This window comes from Hirundo rustica, chromosome 2 (genome assembly GCF_015227805.2).
Source record: "Hirundo rustica isolate bHirRus1 chromosome 2, bHirRus1.pri.v3, whole genome shotgun sequence".
Classification (NCBI taxonomy): Eukaryota; Metazoa; Chordata; class Aves; order Passeriformes; family Hirundinidae; genus Hirundo; species Hirundo rustica.
The window spans coordinates 56,503,492-56,531,452 of record NC_053451.1 but is presented as its reverse complement, the minus strand read 5'-3'; positions in this window follow the sequence as shown (position 1 = coordinate 56,531,452).

Below are 27,961 nucleotides of genomic sequence, written 5' to 3'. Positions count from 1 at the left end.
GATCTGTGAGAGCAGAAAGTCCCTACATGTGACAGTCACATTCCCCAAGCAAGTGACTCGCTCAGCTCCAAGCCAGCCAGGTAAAACTCTTGTTTTGCTTAGTTCCTCAGGAACTTGCTGTGGACAGGCAAAAGCAAAGGGAAATGCCACTAGGCTGCTACTCCCGTGCCACAGTGGAAAATGCATCAAGGTTCATGGCACCTGTTTTGAAATACCTGAACTAAATGAAAAAGCCAAATGTCGTAGAAATCTTGGTTGTTCGTATATCTCAGGACCAGGACAGTGTCTATTTGAACACATTTGCCAAGGGTTTTCTTGAGAGCTGGCCTCAGTTCTCAAGTGCCCATGGAGGCAATCCGCTCATCCTGGCACAGACTGGTGTTAAACGTCACTGGATCATGGGGGGAATGTCTCTACCCCATTTTGTCCTGGGGTGGATGACTGCCACAGGGGTTAAGAGGGGAAGAAAAAGTCCCTTGAGCTTTTGCACTGTTCCTGCAGCTGTCTCTGCTCTCTGCCAGCGGAACAAAACACTGGACTATGCTCATATATTCAAAGTGAAATGACTGACCTCCACCTCAGTGAGACACCTCCATGTTTGCCGAAGTTTGGCAATATGTTGTTTACTTTGAATCAGCGAAAATTTTGACCATGCATAGCTTCTTCCCAGGATGCAGCAATGCAGGCAAGAAAACAGCTTAACGAGGAGTGGGATAAGCTTTGCTAGTATAGATTGGATTGCCCTGATTTCACTAATTCACAACAGGATGGATTATCTGTCACATCAGTAAGAAAGTCTCCTTCCCTTTCCCTGAAGAAGTCAATCTGATACTATGGTATACATGTATCAGGCTCTGCGCTGAGATAGCGTGGGAGAGGAATGTTGGACTTTGATTTGTGAACCAGCATTTGGTACCTAGTGCCTTGGTTAAAACAGGCACTTTTTAGCTACATTTCCATCTATCCACAAATAGGGAAAAAAAAAAAAAAAAAGTGGGAGAAAAAAAGGATATGACAAAATCCATTGGTAGGAACAGGCACCAAAAAAAAAAAAAAAAAAAAAAAGGCAGCGGGAATTGATCCTTGTATCTATTTCCTAACATTCTTAGGAAGCAGAAATAGAAATTCTGCTGTTTCCCAGAGGCATAATTTAAACCATGCAATCCAGAGAAATGTGGTGGGAAGAATATCAAGTTTTTTTCTCTACAAGGTTGGTGAAGGGGGGTCTCTTGGGCAGGTGGTTCTCAGGAATAAAAGCCCTTGTGAAATAGCAGCCAACATAAGCTGATTTGAGGATGTGTGCTCTAGCCCTGAGATGGGCAAAATCCCTTCCTCCTCAGAAAAAGGTTCCCTTTATCTCAGTTGAACTAGCAGTGATATAAATGATAAGGGAGTACCAATCTGGAGATAAAGTGGATGGAGGCATCCTTAGTTTCTGTAACTGCCAGGATATGTGAACATCCCTTGTTTTGCACTTTATCATGTTAAATAGTGTAAAGGACTCTGAAAACAGTAGGAACTCTGTCAAGCCAGAATAATGATTTTTCTATTTTTCCTGTCTGAAATAAATCAGTCCATACAGTGACAGGGCAAAAAATCAGCAGTCCCACTTTCTAAATCTCTTATTTTCTTGATTTTACCTTCTCTTACAGCATTGCAAGAGAAACAATTGTGCTGCTGTTTAGGATGGTAAGAGTGCTGGTGGGATTAACCTTCAGTCTAGCACCCTCCTGGTTTTCCTCTTTCCTTGAAACAGGATACAGTGTCAAAATCATCTCTGTTTGAAGAATAAAGTATAGAGTGATAAGCAATTTATTTTAGGAGTACTTTTGCAATGCTTTCTCATCCCAGTTCCCAACATCCCCAGATGACTCATCCTGCCTTCCTGCTGTGAGTGCTGCTGGTCCTACATGTGAAATTAAACTCTGGAAAGCATTTCACAGCAAGAGGGGTTTGCTCTTTGGGTTCAAGCCCTGCCTTTTGTTAGGAGGCATGCGTTAATTGTTTAAAGGCTAACTGGTTTCACTTGCTAAACCTGCTCTTATTTATAAGCAAAGCTGCTCTTGCAAAATACGAATCATCAAAGCTCAGAGGCTGAAAGGGTAGATGAGGTTACCCTCTCCTCCTTTGCCAGGACAAGCTCATACACAGCTGTCTGTTCTGTGTCTGGGGTAGTAAACATTTGAAAATACAGGATATCCAGCACTTCTTTGGATACTTTTGGGTGAAGAAGCAAGTGGTGACTTCTGACACCACTTTTGTTTTTCCTAATTTTTTCAGATCCTGTAGCATCTGTATACACAAAACAGTATTGTGCTAGAATAAATATGAAGCTCACAAAGAGGAGAAAACAAATGGCTCAAGCAGTGGCAGGTGCTGTGTTAGGTGTAATGAAATGACTGAAAAGGCTCTTTTTTCTGGAATCTGCACTAACCTCTCAATTAGCTCTCCCTCTCTCTGTTCCTTCTGCATCATTCACTGTAGTTTGTTAAAATTAAATCAGGATTTTTGTTCCCTGTGGTCTGTCCGTGAATATTTTTCTTTCTCCTAAATCAAATCTAACAGGGAACTCATTTTACTTGTACTCAGATCATGTTCTCTTTAAAAGAAGACCATCCATTTTTCAGTACCACTAATGTGGGCTTCAATTTACTTTTGTCCTGCTCTGCTTTGGATGCACTGGATTCCCTCTCATTCAGTACAGCTGATTTAATCTCTCCCCCTTCCCTGCTTGAGGCATCTGGGAGCAATTGGAGGGACTTTATACTCCTCTTTGGTTTCACACTTTTGCCTCATTTTCCGATGTTGGCTAGACAGACGGCGAGTTCCATGTTTTATTTTCTAGAGATTTTAGCATGACGACAGCTTCAACTTTTGTGTGTGTTGTTGGTGTGATTTACGATTTTTGTATTTCCCCTCCACTAGCTGTCAGTGTCAATCTTTTCCCTGTGCCAGAAATGTTCCTTTCCCCCTATGACATTAGCTGTGATGTATGTCACCATTTGCATATTGTTTAGGACTGTGACACAGCTTCATTCTGGCTTGCTCTGAAAGCTCAGTGCATTTTGCTTTACAACTTCATTGAGCCAAGCTCCTATGTGCAGATATAGATTTAAATACATGGTTCTATTTGGATAAAACCAATGGGCTTAAGCATACTTTTAAGTGAGCAGGTAGAGAGGCTTTGCAAAATCAAGACTACACTGTAGTGACAATAAATGATTTAAAACACAGGGTCACGAGCCTCATTTCTATTTTTGCTCATAGCAAGGCCCCTTCACAAGACAGGGTCACCACAAATTGGAATTTGCAATCCCTCATTTTAGCTTGAGCATAATCAAAAGACTCAGAACAATAAAACCAACCTCAGACTTCCTGGGCAATAAAGATGTACAAAGCAGCATTGGTGAGGCAACACCAGGTGGAGTTTATTAAACTGTGACTCCTTACTGGGCTCTGGAGCAATCAGGTGCTCTTAGCAGGTTGGCAGAGCTGGAGGGTTTTCTTCAACTGATTTTTTTTTTCTGATTATTAAATCATAAATCTACTGACCGGGATCATAAAAAAGTGTACAGCTTTCACCACATTCATTGCATCTTGGTTTGCAAGGGAAGGTCACCAATGGGTCTTGCACACAGAATTGCATTGCGCAGGAATATCTGTTAATAAATGTAGGCTGAGAACATTTTAAAGCAATTTGCATTATGAAAAACACTGCCTACAGAAACACATATATGCAGCAAATATATGCAAGCATATAAGTCAAGCAAGTCTCATAATGCCTTGAGAGGGCCAGTCTGTATCCTTCTGCTCTGCTGATTTATGAGAAATGTAACTCATATTTTAAAAAAAGGCTGATGTGTCCATTTTTGGTCGTGCTGGATTCTAGAGGATCCTGCAGACATAGATGAATTAGTGTTTGATCTCATTCTGTTTTCTAGTGGCACTGGCAATCTGTGCTATAAATTCATGTGGTGCCTGGAGCGTCTCTTTAATTTCATTCATTTGCGTTTCCCGCTAGCGGTTCTGGTTCAAGCTACAAACCTGCAAAGCAAACTGATTTGTAACCTAGACAAATTGCAGAACTGACAACCCACAAAAGGGTCCCAGGAGGTGGTGAATGTATTCTGAAGCCCTGAAATTAAAAGAAGAGCAAAGAAATAACATTAAAAAAAAAATAGTATAAAAATAGTATAAATGTTTAATTTCTTTTAGTGCTATCTTAAAATGGAGCCATCCTACAGCTAGAGCAAAACTGTTAGGATCAACTTGTTCCACAACAGGCTATACCATTTGTCTGCAACTTTTTAAGGTTTGAAACACTGCCTGCGTCCTGTAATGCACCGAAACAGAACCACGATATGAATTGGTAGATTGTGTATATAATCACACATATGTACACACCTGTCCTGACCTACCAGGTCCTCCCTCTTCTACAGAAACAGCCAGGGGCTGAGGGAGCTGCCGCAGGAGCTGTGTCCTGACCCAGCTGTCCATGGTCACTTAGCCTACACAGCCCTTGCACCAGTGCTTCAAGGGCTTTCCCATATCTGCTCCAGGGATCTGCCCTTTACAGCTTATCTCCCCCCTCTCGACAAGTACTCCAAATTGCTCAGGTCCAGAGTGACAGTAATGTAGTTCATCCTCATCCAATCACCAGGACATATGTGAGTTTCAGCCCCTCATTGGCACTATTTGTTGTGACAATTTAATAAAACAATACTGTATTTCTTTTTATGCTTGTCTTAATGTAATGTTGAGCATAACTGAGAGAAATGAGACATTAACTCAAAGGAAAAGTTCAGAGGTTAAGAGCTGCTTTTAAGCCTTAGGAAATGCTGAAATGGAAACAAAACAGGAATTGTCAGACATGTAGAAAATAATTTCTGCTTCATTTTCATTGAAGACATTGGAATCGTTCCAAAGAGGAGCCGGTCCATTAAACCTCCTAAGAGTGTCTGCCCTGAGTCAAATCAAAAGCCCACCAAGACAGTATCATGTCTTTACCAGTTATTGGTAGCAGCTACTGAAAAAGAATAAAAGAAAGAGGTCAGGGAAAGGGGAACTACCAAACCTCTAATAAAATCCATGTATTTGGGACTTCTGGAGCCATTCTCCACCTTTCCCTTTCAGGCCCCATACTCACAATCTCTTTTATTGACCTGTTTGTACTTTTGGTATTCCAAAATCTTATGGAGGTGAATTTATGGCAGTGAAAAATTCATGGCAGTGACTCTCCTTCCTGAATTATGTTTTGTGTGAAAGAGTGTTCCCTTTAGTTTCCTTGAAATGTTCTCCCTGATCATTTAATTTAGTACCCCCAATTCCTCCCCTGTAGTGAGCAATTACACACTTTCTGACCTATCTGGAAAGCTGCAGGATTTTACATTCCACGTAATTTTCTTTTCCCTGCTGGAGAATCCCATCCTATTTACTTTCCCCATATACAGGAGCTGATCACGCTTTGGTCTCCACCTATGCCTTCCCTATAGTTCGACTGTGAGGCCCTCAAGAATATGAGAGAATCCTGCTTCGTCTGTTAAAAGTGCTTTTCACATCAATGCTGCCTTCTTCTGACATGGCTGACATTACAGACACTCAGGAGGAAAGCACAAGCTGCAGAATTTCTGTAGGTAGAATTTATGCGATGGAGTACAGTTTCTGCATTGGGCACTGGAAAAGAGATAGTGACACTCCACCGGTTATATCACCTATTTCTGGTTACCATTGGCCATGCAGCAGCCCGGTGACCTTGCATTGCCCGAGGTTGGACCAGGCAGGACTAACAGCAGGAGATACTTTAATGAAAACCAAGCACCAGGAAAGGACTTATATTTGTTTTATAGCCTAAGATGCAAAGCAGGTAGGAATATCCGGGGCTGATTCCAGCTATATTGCACAGCGGCGTCCAAAGATATCAGCACTAAAGAGCCCTTTTATTTTCCAAGCCATGCCTCAGTAGTCAGGAGAACTTGTTCAGTGGGCCTTCAGCCAAAGGGCCTAACTGTCTGACTTTCCAAAGCTGATGTTTACTGTCTCTTGTATCACAAAGCTGCTGCCTGGAGAGCAGCTGGCTGGAGGTGTCTGGAACAATCCCAGCCACCGTTTCATAAGAAACTCTTTCTACGTCTCTGCTTTCCCACAAAGGCTCATATTTTATGATTGCCGGTGGGCAGGAGGCTGACGAAATGCATAGCTGATCTGAAAACATAAAAAGGCAACAGGCAGGATCTAAAAAATATACCAGTCATGGTTAGGCCTGTGAAATCAATAGTACACATAGTCATTGTGCGAGGAAGAACAACAAACTCACTGCACCCTGCACCAGCTGGTTTCCTGTCTGTGGTGTAATGGGTGGGAGTCTGGGTGGTAAATTTACGCCTTGCTAAAAGCCAGATTATAAATTCATTGTCCTCTCCTTTCGTCCCCCTCTTCTATGTGCTCTCCTGAGCTAAGAGACGAATTGTACCAGATTCATTTTAACTCTGTATTTATTTTTAGAAAGCCTCAAATGTCACTTTCTTGTGCCTGAGAACAAACGTTTTTTTGAAACAGAATCCCCCCTTGAATCAGAAATGGGGCGAAATGCAGTAGTGTCAGCTTTGGCACCTTGGAAACTGTGAACTCTACTTCTCTCTTGGTGGCCCCTTTCAGTTTGGGTAGATGACTTCAGGAGCGAAACTAAATATGCCAGCACCTTCATTCCCAGTCCTCATGCAGAAAAGTGGGATTTGAATCTCCCATGCTCTCCACCTGGCAGACAAACACCCTGCCAAAACCAAACTGAAAACCAGTGAAAAGTGGTGAGTCAGTAATTAGTCATCCCTGTCAACATTACCCACATGCCTGCTACTGTCTCTGTGTCACCTCCTTTGCCCCGAGGCCAGGGATGGGGAATCTCCTGCAGTGTTGGAGACCGGCTGTGAGGCCCTTTCACGTCTGCTGATGGCCGCAGCTGCTGTAGGTGATTCCCATTCCACCTCCACAGATCTGTTTGGGGATGAGTGCTGCGGCTGTCCCAGTGTCCACAACATGTTGCTAACATTGCTCAGAGGTCACGAGTGCTCGGGAGTATCTTGAGGCTGACCTGAAGGAAGGCAGATTACAAAGGCGGTTTCAACAGTTTGGAGAGAGAAAGGCCAGGTCCTTTTCCCCAGACTCTCCTCTGATGTTCACAGCCTCTGCCAACAAAAAAAAACCAAAAAGCATTGCTTAGGATCTGAGTCCTAGATATACAAAGGCCAGTTTACCCCCGTCAGTTTATTGAGGAGGGTTCACCTTCCTATGGTTGGAATACTGAAATTCTCTCAAGTGATCAAGAACCACAGATCACCACATACATTTCCTGAAGAGTCTACAGGAAGGGAAAGGTAGATGTCCCATTTGCTTTTTGACACGTTGGGGTTTTGCGGGTAGGAAACAAAGATCTTGGATTTTCTGGGTCATTTTCTTGACCATGAGAGATGAAGAGGACCCAGCAGTCCCTGTACCATCACAGGGTGGAGGTATTTATATGTAGCATACTCAGCTCAGGAAGGAGGTCTGAGCTGCCTGTGAGCCACCCTCACCTGCTGGCCATCTTCTAGCAGATAAGAAATGGGCTTTACTCAGAACAAACCCAGAGTCCCATTTTTCTAGAAGAATTTCCTCAAAACTTTTCCAAATATGAGTAAATAGGTCAAATAAGGAAAACACGAAGTTTTAGAAAAAACTCTAACCATCTGGGGCTACCTCAGCTACCTGAATATTGCTGTGCATTGCAATGGCAAGACAACTGTCAACAGGGTTGTTCCTTAGAGACAGCTGTGGCAGTGTTTATTTAGTTGTTTATGGGGTAATCTGTGTATATGATTCATGACAAATAAGCTTATCTACTGAGAGCTTCTTTGAGAAGCTGGAAACTCATTCCAACTGATACATTTACTGGTAATGATAATGTAAAGGGAAACCAAGTGCACTATTGGGTCTTTTTTCCTTTTTGAGTAGTGTGTTTTTCATATAAAGGGACATGAAGATGGTGTTTTGTAACCTGTTCTCCTCCCGAGATTAGAAAGAGAGTACAGTTGCTTTTAGTTGAGCACATCCCAGAAGCCTTTATGTACCCTGGCAAGCAGCCAGACAAAAAAGATTGCTCCATTTTGAGTCTCAAGTGTCACTGAAGTGTGACATATTAGAAAGAATGGCCTTGGATGGAAAATATAACTTGACTTATGACTCAGCTAACTGGATAACAGAAACCTCTCGCTCTGTCTTCTAATTCTTACAGTCTGGGAGAATCTCTGTTTCTGATAGCATGGACTTCATCTCAGCAGTGAAATTGCTCTCCGAGCAACCTTCCTAATTGCATCACATTCGGCCTTCTGCTCCCTTTCACTGATAATCACCCAAGCACCTTGCGGCTAACAAGCAGATGCAGATTTTGCTTCTGTGGGAAGCGCCATTAAAGAGGTATTAACGTTTTTTGGCTTTCTGATATATAATGAGGGGTTTTATCATCCTTTGTGTAAAGTTGACCACAGGCGCCTGCTTTTATTTTGTATTTCATTCCAGCCCACCCATCTGCTCTCCTTCTCTGCAGTGGAAGTAAAGAAGTAGGTTGGCATCTGATTAGCTAGGGCTTCACAAACAGGCACTGGCTCACCTCCAGTTCCAGGATTCTTGTTCCTGTATACAACATTCAGATGTGTCAAATTCTATGCTATGTTCTGTTCTGCTATGCTACACTACATTATTCTATTCTATTCTATTCTATTCTATTCTATTCTATTCTATTCTATTCTATTCTATTCTGTTCTATTCTATTCTATTCTATTCTATTCTATTCTATTCTATTCTATTCTATTCTATTCTCATTTTCTTGCCCTTGTCTGGATTCTAGGTCAGGTGATGTGTACTTCAGATGCTGTACATCAGATATATCAGATGTCTGCAAATCCGATATTCCATAAATGTGCTCACCATGGCAAAAAGCCTCCTCTTCTTTCCCACCTCCTGACTAATACCTCACCTGGGGTGCTCCATGCTACTGTGGGGATGCAGGCTGAGTCCCTTCCAGCTGGTGTGCTGCTGATTCAGTGATTACAGGAGCAGCACCCATTGCCGACTGTTTTGTGGATTATATATGCAGGAATTGCCATGCCAGAACAGGCCACTGGTCCATCTAGTGGCTAATGTAAGATTTTTTAGAGAAAGACATAAAAGGCTTATAATGAATCCAATTAGTTAATATTATACCAGTGGGGGATATTTCTCCCTGACCTCAGCTGGTTATCAGATTATGTACCCTGAAGCATGAGGATTGATAGTCCTTGTCATTTCAGCGCATCCAGAGTAGCTGCAGATGCTCTGCTTATTCATATTTATGTTTAGGAACAAATTCAAGTCATATGCAAGAACGTGCAACTCCTCTACTGTTTCAGTGGTGTCAAAATAGCAGTGAATCAGATAAATTTATTGATTAAAGACATGTCTTTGAACATGGAAGAATGTCAAGCTTTGATTTTTTTTTTTTTTTCCCCTACATGCTAGGAAATAGATCAGTTTCTACAGAAGAGCGTTGCTTTCACTGTGATATTCTTTAGCAGATTTTTTCAGCACAGCAGTTTCAAAGAAAACAACAAAACCAAACAGCTGGCATTTACTGAGGCAGACTTTACATAGGAGCAAGATCAATCTAAGGAAAGTAAACCTCAAGTGCCTACTTTAATATTGATATGTACCTCAGATTTCAGTGGTTTTTAATGCATTTTTAATGAAGAAACGCTTTTTTGAAACACAGTGTGGCCCTTCAAAATATTGCCATGATATTTTCTGCTGAATTCACCTGGATTTAAAAGGTAACACAGTAGCACTGAAGGTAGGTACAAAACCTCCCCAAATCCCAATATTTATTATGAATGCCACTTCCATTTGTGAGAAGGAAGCATGTATGTGAATGTCCATGTATGTTCATGCATTTATAGGTCTGACATCAACCTGGTCTGTTGTTAGTAAACAGAGGTTTCTGAAAGCTGTACACAGGGACGAGTTTCTAATGAATTTAGCCAGTCCTCTTTGTGATACTCTGGCTGACTCACTGGCTGGTGTGGGGAAATATAATTTATCCTGCAGATTTCTCTTAGTTTTTACTATGGTTATTGCTTTGAGTATTCACTGGTTTACAAATTAGGACCTGTACTCATCACCTAAACCTCATAGTTACATATCCACTCCCTTCTGAGGACTCGCCCAAGTCATCCAGGGACTTTTGGGAGAAGCACATGTACAACAAGTGTTGCTATTTTGGGAGAATGTTCATTTTTATGAGTTGTGCATAGTATGGTTTTGACATTACTGACATATTCATTTTTTTAAAGGCATAGAGGCAACAGGAGAGCTGCTGTGTGGATCAGAAGATGAAGTGTTTGCTAAAGTAATTACCTCTCATGCAATTAGTACTTAAACATTTGTTAATATCTGGTGAACACATACTATTCCTAAAAATAACATTCAATTCCAGTTTCTCCAGGAGAAACATAGGAGAGCCATGCCTCTTTCCTATGATGTGGTAACATTTGAAAATAAAACAAAAGTGTGGTGCTTGGAAGAATTCCAAAAGCTGCTTTTCCAATTCATTATTTGCCCTTCTTTAATGCCTCTCAGTCCGTTCCCTGATTTGTCATTGTGCTGCAATGTTTTTCTGCAGCTGTCCTCCCCGCCTTCAGGCAGGGTTTAAGTGACACATTGCACCCCAGGCCCCTTGCAGGGTTTCAGATGGCCAATTACACTTGTGCCAAGGGGAGGCACGGGGGAGGGTTTGCATCACCTGCCATTAGCACACAGGAGCACGATGTCCTCAGGATCCCCTTCCTTATGGGAGAAGGACCTGAGGCTATTCCAGAGATCAGCATAGATGCCAAACTTGTCCACTTGTGCACAGGATTCAATTTGAGCCACCCACCTCCCTCACTGGGGACCTGTTCAGAGCAGACCGTTCTCACCACCTGGTTTGGGTTGCCTCTCTGTGGAAAGATGTACGACAGAAAAGCTCGGAGTCTGGTGAGCACCTGGACTAGGACATGTCTGGTGCATGCCTCCAGATGAGGAATTGTGCTCAGGTGCAGTAAGGTAGGTACAGCTGTAGAGTGTCTGAATTCAGCTCCTCTTCTGAGTATCCATCTGTGGGAAAATTTCTCCTTCTGCATTGCAAATTAATCTTAGAAGTTGGATACAAAAAATAGCAACCCACCACAAACTATCCATGGGGAGAAGTAGGGCATTTTGGCTTGCTGGAGGTTTGGATACACTTTCCATTGGTGTTATTCTGGGATAATAATCAATGTCTGGTTTGCCCTTCCAGACTATGACTCAGAAGCCTATCAGTCTATTCGAAAGCTTGGATGAACAATCAAAATCTAGACTGAAAATCAAAGATGAGGCAGGATGGCATCTATCTCCTTTTCACAGCATGCATCTTCATATGCTCTGAATATTTCAAAGTGCTTTGGCATGTATTATCCTGAAATGTTTATTTCAGCTCTGGCAGTAATGAAAACTCATCAAATGCAGTATTGCATTGACATTTAGATGCATGCCTTCTCTATTAGTAGTTCTTCTCTATTCATTTCCATGAACATAAAAGTTGCAAAGTTGAGCCTTGGTTTCTGATTTATGTACTGCCTGTTCCTAGCACAAGGATTTTTGTAGTGGATGGACTGCAGCAAATGAATTCTGAGCAGAGTGCCAGAAGAGCTACTGAAGTGACCCCAGACACAAATTTGTCCCTCCATATCTACTTAGAATTTTTGACTATTTACAAAGGAGCTGGCTGAAAAATCCCTTTAGCTTGAGTATGTCTAAAGTTCAGTTTATTTTTCCCAACTCGGGTCCTGCAGGACTCCTAAGGATTCCAGGCACCAGACAGCTGTGTTTAGCCTTGCCTGTTACAGTAACGTCAAGGAAACCTATCATAACTGGCAAGCCTTCTAAACACATGAGTACTTATGGATTACAAAAAAGAGAAAACAGGCAGATTAAAATAAACTGTTACCAGACAGAAAGACACCCACCCTCTTCCCCTATAACTTCTTAAAAAAGCTCCGGGAATTTGCTTTGATCAGACTTTAAGGTGAGAGCAGATCTCCTGGAAGTTATCTTCAAGCTAACAAAATAATGATAAGCAAGGGAGGAAATGGAGCCAAGATAACGTCATGTTTGTTAAAAGACAAAAATCTGGCCATTGTGACAAACCCTACTAAGATCTAGCAGAGAGGACATTGCAGAATGAGCCTCACTGGGGCCTGAACAGGATTTCCATTCTTGCACTGTTGGTCTGTTTGTGTGGCTTTGGGATTTGAGCTTCTCTGGAGGACACACAGAGAGACTTGAAAATTCAGCCACCGCTGGCTGCCTTTCCCCTTGCTGCGATAGTCAAAGTATGGAATGAAAGGGGAAAACAAAGAAACAAGAAACAAACCCCAAACTGACCAAACAAAAAACAACCCCACCCAACAAAAACCCACCCAAACCTCTCCCTCACTATTGGTCTCTATTGAGGAGTTGAGTCACTGAGTGATTTCAAAGCCATGGAAAAAAATACTTTATTATGGAAAAAAAATATATAATAATTTGGTCCACTCAGTCAAAGCCACATTAGTATGCATCACTTTACCAGGCTGCTGTAAACCCATCTTCACTAGCCAGTTTATGGAGGGCTTGTGTTGAGTGGCTGGAAGAGCCTTATGAAATTGAGCCTTTAATTTTCATGGAGTGCTTCCAGGCTTAAAATGGAGTGAGTGAGATGAGAATTTGCTGTGAAAGAGCATGGTTCCATCAGCCTTCAGCCAACAAGAGATGGAAAGTCTTCCTGCTACAGCAGGAGCAGCCAGGTCTAAAAATATCACTAAGATGAGAGTCACCACAATCCTTAAAAAGGTGTCCAGGGAAGATGGTATGCACCCCCTTTGTGGAGTCCTTCACTCTTTACATTGACTGCAAGAGAAGCACAAGTAATGTTTTTGACTGTTTCCTCACCTTGATACCCCTAAAATCTGTGTCTGGCCGAACAACTCAAAGAAAATGACTTATTGCCTCTGCAGATGCCAAGACCATGGTGCAGATAAGCAGAGGACTTCCCAGTGTTATTGGTCAGGGCTCCTCCATCCAGTGATATTTAGAGTAAAGAAGCCCAACAGCACAAATAGGATTTGTGTGTGCAGTTATCTTGTTTACCTGGATTTTTAATGGCAGCAAATTGCTTGACAGGACATTCAGAGGAAGGTGAAAACAAACAGTCTTCCATCTGGAGTTTCTCTGCTGGTACAGGGTTTTTAACCTCAGAGCCCAGAGCAACCTAAAGTCACATGGAGAAAAGGTCAGAAGTGGTTATGGCTCTGAAAGAAACTGGATGCTTGGAAGCTGCTCATCAGCAAGGACTTCTGCTTAGCACATGATTCCCACAGGGCATTTTTGTTCCAGCTGTGTTAGATATAATGCTTAGATAAGAACTACAAAACACAGGCAGTAAAAGGACTTTCTATTCAAAGTTGTGGTGAACACACAAAGGATATCTCAGGATTCACCCTGGTGTATCCAGAGTAAAAAGGAGAGTAAATGCCTGGAAAAAAGGAGTGTGCCTTGTACATCAACTCTGAACATTTGTATTTTATTAGCTGTTGGCCAGTTCCTAACACTGTCCTGAAACCATTTAAATGACAGGGAAACATTCCTGTAGGTGGCTTGCCATGTGTCCCTCTGGATGCAGTTAGTGTTCAGGAGATTACCTGGCCCTTTCAAAGCCTGCTGTTCACTGGGTCTGATACCCATCTGTAATTGTGAATTAATATACTATTAGTCACTGCCAGTCTTGCTTAAAAATGTTTTCCTCAAATTCCATACAATGTCTTGCAGCTTCTGGATCTTCAGATAAGGTACAGAATTTTATGGCATGTAGTGGTGTCATTTATGTACTCTTTGACTGTTACATCAGTCTTTGGCTTCATTTCCTCTGACTTGGCAGCAGGATTGTTTTGCTTTATTCCTCTTTTCTCCAAGCCTTTACCAGGCACTGAGTCTGGGCTGTCAAGGAAGGTAGGAGAGGGAAGTCAGAAGTGTCGTAGTCCTTGGCATGCTGCACCTTGGCTCCATCACCACTTCAGAGCAGGAGTAGGAAGGCAGCGCAAGCAGCACATGCACCAGAGGAAGCAGTGAAACGGGGCCCTTTGTTCAGCCAAGCACCACAGCCAAGCCAGACAACAAGCGCAGTGCTCACTTTCCTTCACAGTCTGATGGCCTGCACAGACATCTCGCAGCTCCTGGTTTTCCAGTTTTATGTTCCTCCTCACGCTGCTACTTCATTGCCCTTCAGACCTTCCTCTACCCCATCCCATCCCACCTCATCCCTGCCAACCGGCCTCAGGCAACTCACACAAGAGGCTCAGATAGTCTCTCCCTGTCCAGGTGTGATGTGGCTGCTGTTCCTTCACCTTTCCTAGCCAGCCATCACACCCACATCCCACTGCCGCTACGCCGTGCAGCGCAAAGCCAGCAGATTTGCATACATCTGTGCAAACTTTCTGTGAGGTCTGAGTGGATGAGTTTCACTTTGGGTTTCAGGCTAATGTGGAGCCCGACAGTGGTGGGCATCAGCAAGTGTGCAGAAGGTATATGTCTCGTCACTTCTGCTTGCCAGGTTGGGTATTTCACTGTTGGAAAATTCACTGCCTGCTTGTATTCAAAAGTTCCCTTTAGTGAGACTAAAATTATTGTCAAGACTTTGCTGCTTTTGGCACTGATACATGTGAGGGAAGTCTCTGGAATTGTTTAGTCTACGGAAGAAATACCAGTTTTGTACCAGTTTTCAAACAGAAGTACCAGTTTTGAAATAGGTTAAATATTGCAAGCTAGGAAAAGGACATGCTCTCTAGGGCCTTGGAGAATAAGACAAAATGGACAGGGCTTAAATTATTGATACAGAAATTTGCTTGGGTACTAGGGAGAGCTTTCTCATGGTAAAGGTGACAGTGCAGCCATGGAACAGTTTATTAAGTAAAACTGTGTAGCCTTCATCAAGCTGCCAGAGCAGAAGGTGGCAAAATTCCAGCACATATTAGATCAGTATCTGACTCTGCTGGAACAGGCAGATGGACCTGGTGACCTCTCAAGGTCTCTTCCAACCCTGTTTTCTCTGACTCGTTTTCAATAAGTAGTACCAAGAAGCCGCAATCAGTGCAGTTTTGGAGGCTGTAGTAAGATCGGTAAGAGAGCACCTCTAGCCTGGGGAACATAGAGAGTCAAGAGAGATGAGACAAAGTGTGCCTGGGGAAACAGGGAGGCAGAGAGAGGGAAGGCAGGCTTCTCAAAGCTGCCTAGTGTCAAGGCAGTGGGGAGAATCTTGCTTTTGGAGCCAACGTCTACTGGCTGGCTGACCAGAGACTGGTCAGAAACATTAAGCTTTTGTGTTGCCAGTGGGTCGGAAGTTTGGAGAAATTTATTTTGCTTTCAAATACTTTTAATATTCTGCAGTCTGTGTCAGAAGGCTACAAAACTTCCCATTTTGCCTTTCAGAGACCCTGAAATACTTCAATTTCCTTGTCAAATTCCTTGTCAAACAAATTTTTGCTTGGATAGTCCCAATGTGAGATTTCCAGATGATTGTTTTCTGCAGAGGAGCCCATGAGCTGAGGCAGATGTCAATCTGATTTGATGAAACCACAGAATTCTCTCTGTCTTTCTTCACTTTTCTCCATGGGAGATCAACTGGCTGCTCATCTGTGAGCTGAAATCCCACACCACTCAAGATACTGTCTCATTGTGGAGAGGCTGCTGGAGAACCAGGCTGCAGCAGCAGCTGCAAAGCAACTGAGGCTGCTCCTTCAGCTTCACCTATGGAGATGAGAGCATGATGCCAAATAATATTTATATTTATATTAATCATTTGATCTTGATCTTTTGGCGTTCCCACTTGCTACCTGAGGGACTTCCACATGACCCAGCTGGAGCTGTCACATTTGACGCTTGAGTTTGGAGCAAAGAAAGCCAACACCTGTGCACAGGCATGTGCTCAGAGGCAAACACACCTGTCCCTGATTCCCTGTCAGCAGGAGTCGCAGCTCCCAGATGTTATCCCCTGGAGATGGGAAGCTGCAGGGGGAGCTGGTAGGAGGTGTGAAGCAAGGGCACTTGTCTTTGTTCTTTTAATTTCCCCGTTGACCAGAGAAGCAGTGCCCGCCCCTGAGCTCACCGGCAGGGAGTTTAAGGTAGGTCACACTTCTGGCCGCATTGGAGAGCCCCGGCAGTGTGGGCAGTGGGAGGCTGCAGCACATCCATGCCGGTGGCTGCTCTGCTGGGTCAGCAGCAGGGGGGTGCTGGCAGGTCTCAAGGCACTGCTGGCATGACACAGCGAGCCCCCGCAGTCTGGCAGGTGGACAGGCTCTGCCAGATTGCCTGCGAGCCAGCAAACAAATCAAGCAGAGTCGATGGTGTCTCCAGGCAGCTCAGCTCCTGCAGGTGGTGTTTGTATTTCCAACATCAGGGGAGCAATGCTGAGGCTCTGCAGAGAGGCAGGGGAGGGGACAGCTTGCCTTTGTTCCCTCTGATTTCTTGTGGAGACACCAGAAGAGCCTTTCCCAGAACTGGCTTCATTGTCTTCTGCGATGCAAAAGCCGCCTAATTAAGGAAGCATAAAAAACCAGAGTTTTGTCCTGTTTTTCTTTATAAGAACTAATCTGACTCTCTGTGTTGTCATGCATTCCTTACAGACCAGCTTGTTTCTGTTTATCCAGTGCAGTGCACAGCCCTGCACTCTCTTCTGGCTGTGAAACCACAGCACCCAATTAGACCTTGGGGACTTCCCAATATTTCCACCAGCCATCCGTTCTTCACAGGCTCACTGCTGGGAGCCCACTGCCCTTATGCCCAGCTGCATTTATGTGGGGAAGCACAGGACAGCTGGAATCTGCTGTTTCCAGCAATGATTGATGTTTCTGCTTTAGTGGGCAGTGGGCATCTCTGGGGAATATTACACTCTGCAGGAGGGCAGGGTATCCTCCAGTCTAGTTGCAGTTTGACACTGGGTATTTATTAGTGGCAATTATTAACAGGGAGAACTAAGTCCATCCTGTCCCTTGTGCGTCACTGGTGCTATTTAAAATGGCAGAACAACCAAACCAGGAGAAGAATTTCAGGGATATCAACTCTCAAACACAACAATACAGGAATACTCAAGCTTTTCAAATAACCTTGTTTCATACATCAGCCTGGTTCGATGAAGAGTCACCCCTATAGAATTCCTCAAAGATCAAAAATCTCTAGTTACTTCCAGAAGCAAAAGTTATCTCTGTGCTAAGGGGAGCTTGTACATACAGCATCTTCAGGCTAAAAATTAATCTAGTTGGAAAGCCTTTAACCCACCATGAGATGGTGGAAAAGTTGGCTTCTGAGAGGGTGATAACAGGCTGTGTCTTAGAAGCTCCCAAAAGTAACTCTGTGCAGTTGACTGAAATGGGTCACCACAAAAATCCACGTGATATGGAAATGGGAGTTGCTATCAGTATAGTAAAACCCGCTTGTTTTGTGTCAATCTACCACCTCTGCTGCTCTCCTAACCAAGCTTTTCACCTGAGTTCACTTCACAAACCCTGCACACAACCCAGAGCCCCTCGGATGTGGGCAGTCATGGCTACAGATAAGACACTGGGCGCTTTGAAAGGTTGCCACCTGAACACTGAGTGAAATGTGTGCAACAGCCTGTGGGGTGAAACTGTGCCCCATGGCACGTCTCAACAAACAGAATATCGACCTGTAATTGCTTCAGACTGACCTGAACTGTGGCAGGGCTGTGCAGAGTAACAGGGTCCCTGCGGATAACCAGTGGGAGGGGGATGTTCGTGTACAACACCATCTGGCATAGCTGGAGCTGGCCCTAGCCATTTGTTACTCTGAAGAAAACCCTAGGAAAATGTGGATCCCTCTGTGTTTCACTGATCTATCAGGAAAGATGAATTTACAAGGTAAGGGCATCTTGGCTAACAAAACAACAAAATAGCCTCTGGGTCAATGGTGGGACTGATAGGGCCATTACTCTTGGATAGAACTTCAGAAAGGTGGGGGAGGTTTTTAAAATTTTAAAATGATTAAAATTCTATTTTATTTTATTATCGTTGTTGCATGAATCTGAGAAATTATCTAAGCTTTAGCAGCACCAATTTACAGATCTAGGCATTAATGATAATTATGATAAAATGATAGGAAAATTGAAGTTGTTGGGATGTGATCCAAATTCAGGCCTCCATGTAAGGCACAATCCACATTAATTGAGTCTAATTAAAGATGTTTACTTGGCTATAGAAGAAAAAGAAATTATAAGATGATAGTATTGACACAGATACTTCTAGAAGAAGTGGGGGTAGGAATAGTTTAAGCTGGCATTCACTGCAGAGAAGTATCTGTTCTGTCTCAGCCTAAGTATTTGTCAGTATTGAGCCAGCTACTGCAGTGGTAATTTGGTCTTCTTGAGGGGTGTAAATAGAAGTTATTAAAATATAAAATGAATATTTATAGATAACATTTTCATAAACAGGCACAACGGATGCACATGCAAAAACTTGTTTGGGTGAAAACAAAGAGTAGTTGCAGCTGCTGGTACACGTGAGTAGTTGCTGGAATTTACCTTGAACACAAAAATGTTAATATACATCGTTAAATGTTGGCTTCAAGCAAGCACCTGGATTTGATGCAATTAATGGATCTGGTGGGTGCTGTTCCAATCACCCAAACACCCATGAGACATACCTACAAAGTAAATGAAAACACTTAGTAAAGGGTTTTGTTCCAAGTAGGTCTTATGGCTTTATTTACCATCTCATTTTAAAGCTTTGCTGGCTTGTTTGGCCATTTGTCTAGGTCTTCAGTAACCCACTGACATTCTGGATTCTTATCTTTTTTGGTAATTAGAATTTGCAATTCTAATTCTATAGTAACCATTTATTTACAGGAACTAGGGTTTAAGGAGTGCTTGATTCAGGGTCTAATCTGAATCAAGGCTGGAGAGGGTCAGCAGCCACATCATGTCTTTACTTCTTTGGGAAACACTGGGATTAAAGCAAGGCAGGACAGCTCCATCTTCCACTCTGATGCTGGCAGGAGACCTGACCAGCTGTTTATAAGTCTCAGGGTAGGAAGACCATGTCTGACCAGGGATTGTGCTTCATCCTAGCCTTTCCCAAGCACAGAGATAGTCGGAAATAAACAAAGGTTTCATTTTGGTGATTTAAAGTGATGACTGTACATTTAAGCTTCAGCAACAGCCTTGGAAGGAAAAATTCCCACCTCCTGGAAACCTGAGGCTCCTGTATGGGTAATACTTGAAAGTGTTGAGAGTCAAACACAGAAAACCTCCCTCAGCTGAAATTCTCAAGCCTGTAGAAATCACAGAAGTCGAAGGCAGTGCAAAATTCAAGTCTCTTAAGACTCTGCTGCCTTTTAGTAATGAGTCTGGGACTCAAATGCTACCCAGCCATAGGTAATGTTGGTAAAAAGAAGCTGAATTCTGTCTTTCCAATAGAGGAGTGTGGAAGTGACACACCTGGAAAACACACACAAGGCTTTCTGTGGGAAAAAACTGATGCTTCCTGTTACTTCAAGGCTCTGGAAGGTGCTAGTTGAATTTAGCTTCCAAAAAGCATGTTGTTGCACTGGACCCTCTCTTGCAGCATATGCAAACCTTACTGCAGGTGGGCCTGTTAGCAGATCATATTCTGTAATTGCATCTGGATGGAAACGTGTCTGGAGAGCTCTTTAGGGTGCCTTTGACCACAGGGCCCATGGCCATGGGTAATAGGGTGAAGTGCTGCGGCTGAGTGTTTGAAAATAAGTTGTTACTGCTGCATAATTATTGTCCCTTCATGGTTAAGATAGAGGTTCTCAGGCTCCACTTTGTGTCTGAGAGCAGACTTCAGCACAGAGACAAATACAACCCGAAAATGTTGTCAAAGCTATGTGGCTGCCTTGGAGCTCCAGCTTCTGTCCCGAATCTGTACGTAGCTGGACCTCAGCACTTCATAGGCTGAATACAATGGCAGAATAATTCATATTGGGGGCTCAGAGCAGGCTCATTGTTCCCCAGTTTCAGAACTCTATGCTGAATGGCATCCAGCACTATCTCCTTCTGTTCCTGCCAAGAAGCCTCCTGGTAGCAGCAGCCAGGAGCGTTGGCCACATCTAAACAAGTATCAACAAGATCTTGGTTTTCTTGGCGTCTGTTTCAAGGCTAGATAACATTTTAACCCTTCAACTCACGCTGAAGTGATGTACATGTATGTTCAAGGGCTTTGTGTGAGGTTTTGAAGGACCCTGGAGTCTCCAGAGCAGTGATGGAGGATGATGAGAGGTTGAAGGAACGCCCTGTGGCACTATTCACAACTGCTCTGTAGTCTCCAGATCACAGTGTCAACGCTCTACTAGCCCACATTCAATTCACCCGGTGTGATTTTTAATTCACTGCAGAATGTAGGTATGCAAAATAACACATATAGGCATTGAAAGGCTGGCAAGTGGCAGGGCTGTCTTTAATTTTGCATTATAGAAACATCCTGTTAATGCTTGGCTCCTGCCGCTCACAACCTCTGCAATACAGACCTTTTCTACCAGGTGCCACTTAGACATTCTGGCCAAAACCAACGTGAGTACTCCTTTTGTCCACTCCTCTTTCCTCAGTACCATCCAAGAGGAGTGTGGTTAACCTCTCACCCTTCTGTTTCTGGCTGTGCCACTGAGGATGAAGCGCTGCTGTACCTTCCTTTGCACATCACAGTCCTTGCTGCCTCCAAGTGCAGAGACTTCTCTCTGCACAGCCACAGCAGGGGAGCCATGAAGCATGCTAGCTACACATTTTAAACGTGATGACTCAGCACTGCAAGTGTGAGGAATAGAAATCAGGAGAGTGTTCCCAGAGAAGTCAAGGAGTTGGCTAGAACTACTGTTGTAGTCCGGCAAAAAAGCAAAGTTCATCAGCAAGTATTAACTTCTGAAAAGCCAGAGGATTGGAGGCTGTGATGGAGTTCCATCTCTGGGAAAAGCATAGCTTTCTGTTTTCTTCGTCTCTCTGTTATGATCCAGTAGATCCAAGTCTATTTTCTCCCCTCTTTCTCTCAAAAGAAATAAAGATTTGTTTGCGCTGCTCAATTATCTTCATTGCTCATCAGGCTTAATGTTCCTATTTTGCCCCAGTCAGGAGACAAACAGTCTGGGAAATTATTCAGAAGCAGCATTGGGTTTTAACAGGTTGTTCTCTGGAATGTGTACAGAAAGTTTTGAAGGACAAAACCTAGTAGTAGTAGTAGTAGTGGTAGTAGTAAAAAGAGATGGGGGAAAAAAAAAAAAAGTAATAAGAAAAATCTCAGAGTCACATAAATAGTTTTTAAAATTCTTAAAACAAAGGGACCTTCTGAGGCACAAGGGAGCCATGAGCTGAAAATGGATTGACACTTCTGTGTTTCTTTTTTGACACTGCTGGGGTTGATTAAGTGATAATTAGGCCAGAGAGTGCACCAAGAGTCACTGCTTCATCCTGCTCCTTCACCCCCTCAGGACTTGTCACCACTGAATAAAGGGCAGAACTGATGTTAGAAGTGCCTGCAGTTTTGAGAATGTATAAATCAAGAAGCTTGTGCTTTTTCATGCTTTATGGTTGACTTGAGGAAAATCAAATTTCCAGGCTGATTCCCATCCCCAGAATTAAAGGGGATTGGGTTACATGCTCTTTGCTAGCAGGATCTAGAGTCCACAGAGCTGGTGCATGGACTTTAGTTGTGTTTACATTTCTGTAGACTTAATACAGGAGGTACACAAGTGTTGGCCGCACACAGAGTGCAAAACAAAGCCAGTATCAGTGTATGACACTAGCTCTCCCCAAAGACAGACTATGACACACACACAAAAAAAAACCAACCCCAAAACATTAAAGACATACCCCTGACTGGAGAAGTATGTACTATAGGAAAATATGCATGAATATGCATTTGAAAATTCCCTAGTCAATTGACTGGATTCCCAAGTGAATTTAATTTTAACACTTGTTCTTAATTTCAGATTCTTTCATGAGGTTTTTACATATTCTAATTTTATGAAGTTTTTTTGTGCAAAACTAATTCTTATTTAGAATATAAATTATTCTGTAGTCAAAATATTATAAAATATTTCGAGTAAATAAATTATAACTGAATAAAACCCCTTACATTCTAGAAGCTGGTGTCTCCCATTGATTTGCAAAGAAATGATTTGTTGCATAGCTCAGGGAAGGATGAGCTCTGAGCACAACACCTACAGGGGTTTTAAGTTCTTATTTAATTAGAATATGAGTTAGGCGCTTGTATATGAATTATGTGAGTGCATCTCGTAGCAGCCGTTTCCAATTTCCTACCATTCAATTGCTTAGATAATGTCATAAGAACATAGGCAATTTTTATCCCCGCTTTTTCAGTTAAACTATATGGAAAAAAAATTAAATTCGTTTTCTCTCTTTGGCTTCTGGGAGAAAAGAGCATGTGAATGGCAAACAGAACAGAGTATGAGCATAGCCTAACTTCAGGCCTGATAAAATTTGAGCAAAAGTTCAATGGAATTGGCTAATGTACTTACCTGACTATTTATTCTCCATCCCTGGAAACATTCAAGGTCAGGTTGGATGGAGCTCTGGGCAACTTGGCTTTCTGGAAGATTCACATTGCAGGGGGTTTGGACAGGAGGACCTTTAAAAAATCCCTTCCAACCAAAACCATTTTGTGATTCATTCCATTAGAATGCATGGTAAATTCACCACTCATTAAATTATCTTTTTTTATTTGTGGTTGATTATCAATGCTGTAGCACCTTGCATTCCGACACAAAATGTAAGCTCGTTTCCTATATCCTGTCTGAAACAACCATAGTGTAGCACTGAAGCCTTCCCGTCTCCCTTGGATTGCACATGCAAGTCATCCTCAGGAGGAAACAGAGTTAATGCAAACCATATTTAAAGATTTTGTATCTACAGTGTTTCTAACAATACAACACTTTTATGAGAGTGAGCCAAAAATTGTGAAGAGCCAGACTCCTCTTTATCCCTGGCTTCTCACTAATTTTGAATCATCAGTTTTCAATGACCGGCTTCAAACTGAGCTTTTCTTATGCATCTATCTCATTGCCCATGAACAGCTGGAATTACCTCATATGACTTCTGGTGTCTGGGACCACCAGTGAGTTTTCTCAGAGTTAATGGAGAAAAGCAGGTACATCTGCAGCGCTTTGGTTCATCCTCTCCTGCCTGCATTTCCATTTCCTTGCTCTTAACATGTTTTGTTCCCTGAATTACAGATGTAAAACACAGCAGGGCAGATGCTGCATGTACCTTCCTTCCAGTGCAGAGGAAATGAATAGTATGGCCGCAGCTACACAGCCTTGGCTGCTACCTGGAACTGGATTGAAACGATATTGTTTGGAGTCTTTTTCTTGTCTGATTCCATCTCTCATGCATCAGGCAGGACAAGAGCATGTTAGTACCCTGAATCCTGTTTGCTCCTGGATGGTGCCCACCACACTAGTAGGACTTCTCAGAGGCAGGGAAAGGCATGGTACCTTAGGAGCCTCCTAAAATTTTGTGCCTTTAGCTACCAAATGGTATGCACAGCACCTGGTGCCACTGATTTCCTTCCTTAGCCATGGCAAGGACAAGGCTTGTAACTCAGCAGATCATCAGGAGGCATTTTCATTTAATTCCCCAGCTCTTTTCAGTTGTGCATTTGAGTGTTCAGCTGTTACCATGCTGAAATATGAAAAACTTAGCTAAGAGATACCTTTGGCTATTGTAGCTGTTGGCTCACTCCTGGGAGAGGCAGGACTGCATAATTTATATGATGCTTCTTCCACGTAAGAAGAACATATTTTCAGAATCAAAACTCAAGATAGGTTTGTGGTAAGAGTGCTGAGATTCCTGAGATAGTTCTGTGCCAGTGCCCTGGCCGTCTGTCTGACCAACCCTGCTGAATTTGCTCTTGGCACCCTCCGACCGGCTGGCAAGTGGGTATATTCCTCTCAGTGGAGCGATTTTCCAGTACCAGAGCTGAACTGGAAAGTGAACCTGGAGGCACAGCTCATTGGACTAGCACCTGTGGAATGCGAAAGGAATCCAGACACTTAATTCCTGGGTAGCTCTCCGGAAAATCCCTGCCTTGCTGCTCTCAGTAGCTTTAGCATGCAAGCCTGAGCAGCTGGCATTGCCAATGGGCACTGAAACAGCTGGGAAAGGGCACACTCCTGGGACATTTCTCTTTACAAACGTTTTGTCCCACAGCAGAGAGGCAGTTTCAGGGACCCGTTGGTTTCCTGGAAAACCTGTGATTAAGGCCATTGGTCTTAGTAATTATGAAAATATAAAAATGAGAAAGGAGAGACATGTCTGATGAAATCCTCTGCAAAGAAAATCCTGGGCATTTTAACAGGCATGAAATTTTGGGCTGTGATCACCCCACAAAGGAGGGAAAAGGCACACTCCTCTGTCAGCATTTGTCCCTCTTACCTTGTCAAGTGAGACCCCTTCTACAACTCACAGGGATCCCCCAAAAGGCAGTGCACCTCACCTTATCACAGTGTCTAGGGGCAGCAGAGAGAACCATTCTCTACTGGGCCCTGTCTTAGGGGGGAATATGGCACAGAGCCAATACCTGACTTAAAATGACCACATTTTAGTGAGATGACCCCACCCACCCTTGTACACAAACATTTAGCTCACATGGCTGAAGCATATGGACTGTTGTGTTTATAAGTTCAATACACTCTGTACACCAAATAAGGCAAGTCTAGTTAAAATACACAGAGTAAAAAAGGAATATTTTTCTTCATGTCACCACCCCTCTTCAGCACCACTGCGAACACCACAAATATCACTACATACAAGTAGCTCAAGTGGCCCCAGGATGTCGTGGATTTACTCTCACCTCCAGCTAGAGCATTAAATCAGCAGCTGTGCCTCTGAAGTGAAGGTTAGCCATCACTCAAAAAGTTCCTGATGGGTTGTCATTGGCTTCTAAATCAACAACTTCCCTAAAGAAAAAGAAACTCTTTTAGGAACAAACAACTCCCTTGTCAGCAGAGGCTTGGCCAGCACACAGGCAGATGCTAATGACTTCCAACAGGGAGAAGGGTCAAACTCAAAAATCCCATAAATTTCCTGACCTAGATGTGACCAGGCTCATCATGGTTGAGAATGGTATCACCATTAAGACCCCAAAATAGCGATTATTGTCATGTTTAGCACAAGTAATGAGAAATATCTGTTACATCTGTTTATATTTCTTTGAATAAAGCATTCTTGTCGGCGTGTGTGTAGCAGGAAATTACTTAATCTCTGAGCAAATTGCAGTATGAGGCTGGAGTATGACTTCCCCAGGTGGGAAAGCATTTTACCCTAACAAAGGTTAATGACTTGCTGGCAGTTCAGCCAGGTCATTATCAGTGATATCTGGTCGCTGCCAGGCTGGGAAAGGATGGCCAGTGCCCACGAAAAAAAGCCATCAGCATCCTTAGACAGCTGAAGGCAGACACTAGCCTTGGGGCAGCAGTGTGGATAATGTTCCCGGATAAACTAATACCAATAATCCCGGGAGTGAGAAGTGACTTGAGGAGAAGCCTGGAGTCCCCAAGGAAGGGGAAGTAAAAGAACTGAGGTTTTCTGTCAGGAAAGAGTATTAAAGATGTGAATCTTAAGTAAAAAGTGGGTCTTTAGATACGGCTCATTAAGTGAAAGTTCTTGGACCTGATCGGCTGATAAGCAAATAAGTGCATGTGCTTTTGTCTTCTTCCCCTGTTTCTTGGTCCTTTCAGGGTGCTGTTTGCATTTAGGCTCTGTAAATAGGCACAAGTGTCTGCTATGTGTTAGACTGGTGTTAAGGATGAGGAGAATGTGTCTGAGGCGCCTGGCAAACAGCAAAGCTATTCCCTGTTGTATGGCTGTTGCAATCCTTAACCTTAAACACTCAGTGCCCCAGCTGTGTGCTGAAGTCATTTCTGTGGGCATGACTTTTTTTAGATGGAAAAAGAGGTGTTCTCCACACAAGTGCAGGGGCTGTATATTTAGGAACAAGAAGGAGGAGGATCTGTCTGGACCTTCCCAGCGACCTACATTAGCTGGGGAAGGACGTAACGTAACGCTCCAGCAAAACAGTAGGAGAGGGTTCACACCCCCAGGATTTTGGTAACAGGCACATGTTAGCAAATAATATTGCATTTCAAGTAACAATACTCCAGTTAAAATGAGTAATCATGCAGAAGTTTAGGATCGGATTATTTTCTTTCCCTATAGGAATTTTACATACAAGAATTCTCCATGTTGCCATGGTTTAGCTCATCACAGGTATGTCAACATCTTTAAGGTGGGCATGATTTCCTAAGTCTGTCTTTAAATAAAAGGGCTCTCATTTGTAGACATAATGAGTACATACAGCTCTCAGGGAAATGCCTCTGAAAAAATACAGATCTTCATACCTGTACTGTGAGTTTATCCATGCACACGGGAGGGTATTACAGTGATCCCAGCCAGCCAAAACTTCAAATTAATCTTAGTTCCTTTCCTCCTTTTCATCAGGGACACATCAGCACAAATCAGATGAAATTGTCCCACATAATGTGACCACTGACACCCAGGTAGTGGCTCTGGCTGGGATGGGGTTAACATTCCTCTGGAAGTGCTGTGCTTCGCACTTGTACCTAGGAGGGTGTTGGCCGCTGTGGGCAGCACCCACACAGCACCAAAGCTGTCTTTCCAACACCCCCAAGGGCCGCCAGGAATTCCATTGGAATATTCCTATGGAATATTCCATACCATATGGTGTTGTGCTTAGCAATAAAATGTAATAGAAGATGGGTTGGGGGGATGATTCATTACTGAGGCGTTTGTCTTCTGAAGCAGCCACTTTGCATACTGGAGCCCAACTTCCCAGGAAGCATCTGGACACTGCCTGCTGATTGGAAGTACAGCATACATCTCCTTTGCTTTTGCTTCACTTCTGCATGTAATCTTGGCTTGCCCTTTTTTTTTTTTTTTTTTATTTGACTGCCTTTATCTTGACCCATGAGTTTTTCCACTTTATTTTCTCCCACCCAGTGTCCTGCTGAGGAGCGGGGGTGAGAGAGCAGCTGGGTGTGCATTTGGCATCCAGGCAAGGTCAGCCCACCACACCAGCCGTGGCACATTTGGCCCCAGAAAAATGAGTGTGGCTTTTTGTCATATTCCCAGATGAGTGACTGGGAAAAGTCTGTGTTCAGAAAGACAACTTACAGTTCTTTAAAAATTAAAACAAATGTATGAGGGAGAGAGTACTTCCATCCCATGTTCAGTGGAGCAAGGCTGTCTCTATAGGATTGTATTACTCACTGACTTCTTCTCCTCATGACAACAGGATGAGCAGCCACTTGTGCTAATAAGGCTGCCAGAGGAATGATGTGAGTGGGAGCCATCCTCTCCTGCAGACCTGTTCTTGTGACCCCGTGGGAATTCTCGAGCACCCACCTGTGCCCATGTGTATTTGCCCTGACCAAAAATATGAAGAACAAAATGGGATTCATGTTCAGCTCAGTTAAACTGAAGCAATGTAAATCTAATACTGTCAGTGGCAGTATTTAGTACAGTGACCTGAAAACCTAATCCAAATTCATTTTTTTTTTACATGTTGTATTGGAATTTTTTTCATTTTATAAATCATCTTCTTCAACCCAGATGAATTGTTATGTGATTAAGGGACCTGCTCAGAGATAAGAGATGAGAAATTTGCCAGCCCCATAAATTGATGTGCAATTAACTGAGTAATTTTAGCATCTTAGTGCCGCGGGTATTTTTATTTATAAAGGGATGGTATTTTCCCCTTCCTTCGGTGGAGGGAGTTGCATAGAATGTAGCAAACACCTGTAATGATCTTCAATTATTTCAGCTATGAGCTACAAAACCCACAGTATT